The following is an 8,363-nucleotide window of genomic DNA, read 5'->3' as shown; positions in this document are numbered from 1 at the left end:
TGCCTCCAGCTTCCCCATGCCACCAGGAGCCAATCAGAGTTTTTCTGAATGCTTCCCTTTTTCTCATTATTAAGCTTTCCCACTACCCTGCCTGCCTTTAAGTCTCTGCCAAACACAAGTGACAGTGGCTTGCTATGCAAGCTCTGAATAAACAACCACTGTTTGTTTTCATTTGGTGGTCTTTGTGTCCATAATTTTCCTGAAGGTTCCACTGAGATACTATCTGTACTGCCTGCCACCACGAACTCCAGCCTTCACCAAGGTGTGGTACCCAGCGAGGCCACTTGTGCCCTACTGCTTGCAGCGTCGAGTACGCATTGACGTGCTCAGTCAGTGCTGGGTCTAAACTCTGTCTTGGCTTTTGAGTTCTTTGGCTATCTAGTCTCAGTTTGACATCTGGACTTTGTTATTGTTTCCCATTCGTTTGGCATCTTTGGTGGAGTCAGACCATTCTTTTTCATCTCTTTTTGCTCTCTTTTCTGCTTCTGTTTTGTGTTATGTTGTCTAAAAGTGTTGTTTGTCACAGAGCAGGGGACAGACATGGGCCCTTTAAGCCTTTTGTTTCAGCTGGCCTCACAGATCAGTGTGGTTCTCTGGACTGGCATGCTTTCGGACAAACTCTGCTATGGGTCACCAATGAAACCAGATAAGCTTATCCCTGTGTCTTGATCTTTTTGTCCTGAGAGTGTGGCTTTGATCTACAGAGATCATTCTCTCTGGTTTTCCGCCTGCCTGGAGATTTAGCTTGTTGGGTCTACATTTGGAGGCAGCGATCATCAAGTTGGGGGCTCAAGACTCAAAGTGCACAAGTATCACTTTCAACTGACCCTGGCCAGCTCTTAGGAGGCAGTCTAAGTCTAATGCCTCTTCTTCTGGAAAAACTCCTACTTCTTTTTTAAAATTTCAATAATTATTTATTTTTTTAGTTGAGATCATATTGGCTTATAACATTGTGTAAATTTCAGGCGTACATTACTATATTTCAGTTTCTGTATAGATTGCATCATGCTCACCAGCAATAGTCTGTTTTTTATCCATCACCATACACGTGTGCCCCTTTATCCCTTTTACCTTCTCCTCACTCTCTTCTTCTCTGGTAACCACTAATCTGTTCTCTTTAACTATGCGTTTGTTTATCTTCCACATATAAGTGAGATCATATGGTATTTGTCTTTCTCTGTCTAACTTATTTCACTTAGCATAATATCCTCAAGGTCCATCCGTGTTATTGCAAATGCCATGATTTTGTCGTTCTTTATGTCTGAGTATTATTCCATTGTATATATCTATATACCACGTCTTCTTTATCCATTCATCTGTAGAAGGGCACTTGGGTTGCTTCCACATCTTGGCTATTGTGAATAATGCTGCGATGAACATAGGGATGTGTAAATCTCTTTGAATTGTTGATTTCTTTCTTTCTTTCTTTCTTTCTTTTTTTGAGGAAGATTAGCCCTGAGCTAACAGCTGCTGCCAATCCTCCTCTTTTTGCTGAGGAAGACTGGCCCTGAGCTAACATCCGTGCCCATCTTTCTCTACTTTATATGTGGGACGCCTACCACAGCATGGCTTGTCAAGGGGTGCCATGTCTGCACCCAGGATCCGAGCTGGCGAACCCCGGGCCGCCAAAGTGGAATGTGCGCACTTTACCCCTGTGCCACTGGGCCGGCCCCTGAATTGTTGATTTCACGTTCTTTGGACAGATACCAGTAGTGGGATAGCTGGATCATATGACATACCTATTTTTAATTTTTTGAGAAATCTTCATACTGCTTTCTATAGTGGCTACACCAGTTTGCACTCCCACCTGCAGTGTATGAGGGTTCCCTTTTCTGAAATACTCCTACTTCTTATAATGTCCACTCATTACAATTCTAATTCTTGCACCTATGTTTTAAATGGCATAACTTCACCAAGGATGATCTGGGCCTTCAGTGTCCACTCTGTGGAACGCTGGACTTGAACAAAATTATTCATTTGAGAGGTGCCTTGAAAAAGAAAGAGAATGAGATTTCTCAGACCCTGTGGGCAACATTTTTTGATTGGGTTGCAGAAGGCTTCAAATGAAATTCTATTCAAAATTGCTTCACTAAAAGATTCTTTGGTCAAAGCTAGTGAGCAATTTGGCAAACTTAAACAACCACCCAGACTCGTTTCCACAGTAAATCTTCCCCCACCTTGTTCTAGAGTTGCCTTCCTGTAGCCGGCTCACCCTCTTTCCCCTTATCCTCTGATCTCTCTCCTTCTGCATCTCCTCCTTCTTCTTCCCCTGGTCCAGATCCCTACCTTTTCCTCAAAACTCTCCTAAAACTCCAAATGCCAATTGCCTCTAAGGATCCATCCCTCCCATGAACCAGGTATGCAGGCAACTGTAGAATTTAAACTGTGGACCTGAGATAAGTTAATAGCTGTAATGAAAGATTTCCCTAAACCCAAGCAAGACCAGCAAATATTCATAGAAGAATTTGGAATTGTTTGAGTGCCTATGACCCAGGGTTACCTGACCTATATCAGCTCCTACGCATGTTGATCAGAACGTCAGATGCTAAATCCTGGATGACAAAACCTGATTGGACCAGATCCAGAGAGGGACCTACAGGATCCCTCTTTTCACAAAAAACCTCAGGGTGAAAAAAAAAGTCCAGAAAAATAGGTCAAAGTCTCCCAAAAGCCACACTTGAAACATTTCCAATTAAAGTTGATTAGACCGTAATTCAATCATGCAAACAAAAATACGAAATTATAGGAGATTTCAGGATAAACTAAAAAGTACCTTCTAACACACTAATCTTTCTACATTAAACCCTGCCATTTTTGCTCAACCTCTTCCTTGGAGTAAACATAGAACACAAGTGGTAGGCATTTCAAATAACTCACAGATTTTTCCCTATTTCCCAGCCCTTAACTACAACCCTTGGGTCCTTGACTGAAAAACATTCCTTCCTGCTCTGTGATACCACCCATACACACTTATTAGGGAGAGATATACTCTACAAATGGAACGGTAATATTAAATGCACACCCCCACTATTTCTTGGGGTTTCAGAGGACTTGTCTATTCATAATCAAGTTGTATTTGCTCTATACAAACCTTTCCTTTTCTACTATACTTGATGTATACTCCAGATGAAAATCTTGACATTGTACTTGACTCTCTATAGGTTACAGTTCCCAGAGGAATTGACATAGGAAACATAATTAATTAGAGCAGAATCTATTAAAGTTCAGATAGATCCTATCAAACTGTTACCCCAAATTCCCCAAAGCTAGAAGCTAGAGCAAAGGAAAGCCTCAAGTCTATAGTCGAGGGCCTTATATCCAAGGGCCTTTTCATAACCAGCACTAACCCTTGTAATATTCCTGTCCTGCCAATAAAGAAACCAAATGGACAAGGATATGGATTAGTTCAAGATCTCAGAGAAATCAATAAATTGTTATCCCTCCCTTCCCATTAGAACCTCATGCTAAATACCATCCTGTTATCAGTTCTTCTCCAAACCACCTCCTTCCCTGTATCGGATCATTGCTCTGCCTTTCTCAGTGTGTCCCTACACCAGGACAGTCAATACCTTTTGCCTTCAGCTGAGAGGACAGCAAGGCCCTAAGGGTTCACTGAAGCCCTCTTCTATTTTTCTTAGGTCCTTAATCGAAAACTAACTATCCAAATTTCCATTGTGATTCAGTTCTAATATCATATGTAGATGATATCCTACTTTGCTCAGAGTAGCTTGTAAAAGTGATTCCACTTACTTGCACTCAGCCTTAACAGAAAAGGGAGATAAAGTTTCAAAAAAGATAAATTACAATTTTGCTAAAACATGGTCCATTATTTAGTGCATGACCTATTTAAGGAGGGAAAAACATTCTCTCATGACAGGATGAAGACTATCCAAACTTATCCTAGACTCCTCACAAAACTACAACTGAGACAACATCTAGGCCTAACGGGAAATTTCAGACAGTGGGTGCAAATTTTTCTGAGACTGTGACACCTCTTTATGAAATGGCTAAGTCTTTTGTCTATTTGTGCATGAGTGTTCTGGACAAACCTTGGGGTTTTAACTCAACTTCATGGGAACCATCAAAAACCCAGCACTTACTGTAGCCTCACCCTCACTCCTGTTGCAAAGGTCAATACCCCTTGACTTAGGGCAATACCGCCTCTGCAAAACTTGTTGATGCTTCTGCTGAATTAATTCTAGGTTTCCTGTTTGACCTTTTGGTTCCTCATGTAGTAAGGACTTTACTACTGACTGAGAACACCCAACGTTTTTCAGTCGGTCTGTTAACCTGTTAAGAATTTCTGTTGCTCTCTCTCTCTCACACTACTATTCAGTGCTGCAGCACCCTGAATCCTGCCACTCTTCTGCCCTCTCCAGAAGAAGGGGAACCTCCTGATTGTCTTACTTCCATTAGGGTCATACTTCAAATTTGAAACTGGATATTACCAAGCTATCTCTAATCTAAACTTTCCTTTATAGGATAGTTCTCTACCTGAGGTAAAGTTAGTCCAGATGGCACAATTTACAACACTTGTTAGAGCTTGTCATCTAGCCAAAGACCAGAGAGTAAACACGTATACAGACAGCAGGTATGCTTCTGGAGTAGTACACGATGCTGTAGAAACAAAAAAGTTTTCTCACCTCTGCTGGAACCCCCATAAAAAGTGGACAAGTTGGGGCCAGCCCGGTGGCTCAGTGGTTAAGTGCACACGTTCCACTTTGGTGGCCCAGGGTTCGCCGGTTCGGATCCCAGGTGCAGACATGGCACTGCTTGGCAAGCCATGTTGTGGTAGGCGTCCCACATATAAAGTAGAGGAAGATGGGCACGATGTTAGCTCAGGGCCAGTCTTCCTCAGCACAAAGAGGAGGATTGGCGGCAGTTAGCTCAGGGCTAATCTTCCTCAAAAAAAAGAAAAAGTGGACAAGTTAAGGAATTTTTAGATGCACTTCTATTTCCCAGTGAGAGGGATATCATAAAGACTGAGGCCCAGACTAACACAGATAATATGGGAGTCAAAGGAAATTCTTTAGTAGACTGTTTTGCTAAACAAGCAGCCTTAACCAAGGTTATGATACTGACTAAACTCCCAAAGGATACATCTCTGGACTGAGTCAAAGAGGCCATCATCAAATCTCTACATTTAGCCCCTGATTTGGAAAAGGAAGAAAGGAAAATATATGGTGTATCCTTCAATTAGATAATCCTTGGCACTCTCAAGATGGCCATTTGGTGGCACCAGATGATTTCAAATGGATACTAGCTGAATTTCTCCACGAAACTACTCATCATGGTAAAGACAAATTGTTTATTATCTTAAATCAACATTAATGTGGAGACTTTAAAAAAAGACAGCTTATTTATTTTTGGATCATGTGTTACTTGTGAACAACATAATCCTGGAAAAACTGTAAAGATGAGGCACGGCTTCAAGAACCCTTTGAACACCTTCAGATGGACTTTAGCCAGCTCCCACTCTCCATGGGATTTGTTTACTTTCAGGATGGGTTGAAGCATTTTCTTTCTGAAAATCTTCTTTGCTGAACATTCCTTTCCGTCTCCAAAAAGCTGCTTGATTTTTTGTTTCCAACCTGGCATATACCCACTTTTATATCGTGACCAAGGCACACAATTTACATGAGCCACCATAAGAGAACTTTGTCAAGTGTTACCCCTTCTCAGAAACTAAATTGCCCTTACGACCCACAAACTTTTGGAAAGGTCATAAGAACCAAAGACATCCTTAAATTAAAATTAGCAAAATTTTCAGAAATCCTTGAGCTCCCTTGGCTAAAGGGGCCTGTATGGCCATATGATCCATTCCCTCAGAGACACATCAGTTATATCCCTATGAACTGTTAACAGAAAGGCCCAAACATTTAGAAATTTTACCCCTGATATTAGACTCTTCTCTGCTGCATGCAGATGTGGCAAAATATTGGAAGGGAGTCATGTACCATACCCAGGCCTATCATGAACAAGTTAAGGCCAGCTTCCTATGGCACTTCTTAAATAGGCCCCTCATGATCATCGACCAGGAAATTTCATCTGTTGGAAGAGACATTGGATAAAAAATGTTCTTAATCTCATTGGAAGGGACCTTATCACGTACTATTAACAACAAACACTTTAGTGGAAATTCATCAAGTCAATCCATGGCTTCACATTTCACAACTTAAGAAACAACCCAGAATTTCATATAACTGGAAGGCTACTCCAATGGAGGACTTCAAGCTGAGGATTCTCAGAGATTCTCTAGGAGCAGCCTATCCTTGGAAACAGACAGTTGACCCAAGACATTTGGAATAGCACATGGCAACAGATAATGGACAGTTTCCACCTAAGACATTGGACCAAGACCCCTGTCTAATTCCTGTTTTGTTTTGGCCTGCTTACCGATAATCATTCTCCTTCTCATTTACTGCAGACTGCTAGTGTTTTCTACCCATAATGGTCCCTTTTCTCTCTTTTTTTTTCCTCTTTAATATAACTGTTAGATCAGAACTTACTCATCCAAATACTATTCTTAGATTATCCAAATAATACCTTCTGCCCTCAATGTTACTCACTGTTGGATATGTCATCCATCATTGGACCTCCAGGATAAAAAACCTCTAGGCTATTCCAGTCCCATCAGAAGAGACCATAGGGAATTATAGCCAATGGTGGTTCCACTTACACCTACATGGAAAATGACCTTAAATATATTAACCTATGACTTTGCTAGTTTCCTTTCTCCCAGAGAAACAACCAATTATTACAATCTATTGATCAGACCCCAGGTAATTCTAAATCTGAATTCAACAACCTTTGTAGGGTGATTGGCCAAATACTTGCCACATGGAAGAGACCAATAGCAATCCAAATAAGTAAAGTCTTGGTTCTGACTTCATGTCATGGTCAACATCTTTTCTCTTGGATCCCCATGTGCCCTTATAGGCTACTACTTTCTTTGCAGCCAGGACACACGGTCTCGTTCGCGTTAGACTAACACTTCATGCACTTTAGTAATAGTATTCCAAGACTTGTTTATACACAGAGACTCTAATTCTATAAACCACCAAGGATGGAAATTCTGACGCAGATACAAGCTCCAAAGAGAGGCCGCCTTTGATGTTTCAGGTACTTTACTTGGAGGAATTACTGACTCATTGTTTTTCCTAACAATCAGAGCAGTCTTCCCGATTGTGAGAATTATATAAATAGAAAAGACTGTAAGAAACTTATCATTAACTCTTGCAGAAGTTATTAATGATACCATATCAGCTCTAGATGGAATATAGATCAGTCTCAACTCATTGGCATGAGCAGTGGTAGACAACTGCATTGCTCTTCCTTTCTTGTTTGCTAGTCATGATGGTGTCTCTGCCATTGCTACTACTCCTTGGATTAATGAAACAGGCAAGGCAGACTAAGCTATGTATTCTCTTAAGGAGAAAGCTACTTGACTCCCTAAGGTTGATCCTCATGACCTATGGGATTTTTTTTCTTGGCCTGGGTTGGGCATTTGGGGTTCCTGGTTATGAAGCATCTTACAGGGACTATTGATTGTTATTGGTTTTGTTATAGTGGCCATGATGTTGTTCTATTTCACTCTATCTAGAGTCTTAAATACTTCTGTGCACCTGTTCTCTTGTCGGATAATTGCCATGATGATGCAACAATAAAAAGGTCAAGAAGATCACACAATACAGTTGATTATGGAGACAACTGGATTATCCCAAGTTGTGAAAATACAGATCTCTAGATTTCTCCAAATTGCTCAAACTCTTGCAAGCAAAAGAATGACCAAAAGAAGGGACTGAAAGATTGAATGTGCAAACAGAAAATGTCCAGATCATATATGACAATAGAACTTGACCCACAATCTAGAGCAATCAGTGTAGGAAGCCAAACCACAGTTTCTGCAACAATCAGCCTAGAATGGTCGTGACTTGGTGATGACTGTCAGCTTCCTTATTTTTTGTCCCTCATGACCAACCAGAGATCCATAAGATTTTTATCCCAGTTTAAGTATTTTTACATTTTAAGAAAATAAAAAAGTATGATTCTTTTCATAGTAGTACTCAAGATGAATCTTTCCAATATTAAAAAACATCAATGTCATAAAAAATATAAGCAGCTATGGAAACAAGGACTACTGATGTGAGCATAAACAGAGGCTATTTGTCCAGAACTTGATATAGGAAGGATTTCAGCTACCATCATTTGGATTGCACAGAGACTCAAAGATAGGAGAGGAGTGGAAAAGGTTTATAGTGAAATAAGAGGAAGACTTCAGAAATGGTCTAATTAGAAGTTGGAATGGGGAAGCTGGAAGTAAGCTAAGGAGCAGTGGGACATCTTATGGTTTGGGGAACTTA

Source organism: Equus quagga, chromosome 4, assembly GCF_021613505.1.
Source record: "Equus quagga isolate Etosha38 chromosome 4, UCLA_HA_Equagga_1.0, whole genome shotgun sequence".
Lineage (NCBI taxonomy): Eukaryota > Metazoa > Chordata > Mammalia > Perissodactyla > Equidae > Equus > Equus quagga.
This window is presented reverse-complemented; position numbering follows the sequence as displayed.